The sequence below is a fragment of the Wasmannia auropunctata genome, unplaced genomic scaffold, assembly GCF_000956235.1.
Source record: "Wasmannia auropunctata unplaced genomic scaffold, wasmannia.A_1.0 LD336078.1, whole genome shotgun sequence".
In the NCBI taxonomy this organism is placed as follows: Eukaryota; Metazoa; Arthropoda; class Insecta; order Hymenoptera; family Formicidae; genus Wasmannia; species Wasmannia auropunctata.
This window is the reverse complement of record NW_012026812.1, coordinates 1,080,939-1,081,945: the sequence shown is the minus strand read 5'-3', so window position 1 is coordinate 1,081,945 and position 1,007 is coordinate 1,080,939.

The window sequence follows — 1,007 nt, the reverse complement described above, 5'->3', positions numbered from 1 at the left end:
TTTCAATGAGTTATCATCGTTATTACATAATAACAAATTTTTTGAATTTTATTTTTATGATATGGAGAGTTCGCATGTCTCGAAACATATACCGAATTGCATGATACATTTTTCTTGCATATAGTGCAGTGATAAAGACTATTATCGGTTTCTACTTTGCGTATCCAAGGTTTATATCGATCATCAGTAAGCCAAGCTTCCGTGAAGCTTCGCTTACGTTTTCTAAGTGTACCATTCATGACGATTATTAAAAAATTAATTTAATTGTAATATGTGTTTAAAATTCTGCTTTACCTTTTGGTCGTGAACATTACTTTGCGAGCTCAAGACGATCACTGGCAAGACATCGCAAAGACACCGAAAAGGCAAAAGTATTTGTTTAAAAAAAGCAATGCGTGCTAGCGCGGCTCAACGAGGCACGTTAGCAATGCGTGCTAGCGCGACTCGACGAGGCACGCTAGCAATGCGTGTTAGCGTGCCTCGACGAGGCACGCTTCAATCGCTCAGAAGTTTCCGAAGCTGCGAGACGACAAGGACATTATGGCAGGTTAGTTAGGAACAATATTATTTAATAAAAATTGATTATTAAAATAATTTCAGTAATTTTATATCAATTTTGTTTATATTATTATTTCTATATTATTACAATAATTTCTTCAGAATCATAACATAAATTATTTCAATTATTGATGTATTTTACAGAACAACTGATGGCAATACAGTTGCAGCTGCAGAAGCTGCAAAATAGGCTGACTGTAATAGAGCAGCAGCAGCAGCAACAATTACAGCAGCAGCAGCAGCAGCAGCAACAATTACCGCAGCAGCAGCAACAGTCGTCGCCGCCACCGCCACAACAGCAAGAGCAGCAGCAAGTGCCGCAGCAGGAACGAGGTAACAAATATTTATTAAAATATTATTTATTATAATATATATCATTAGATTTTTCATTACAACTTTTGTTTCCGAGATATTAAAACCGGAAATCTGACGAGGGAAAACTTCGAGAT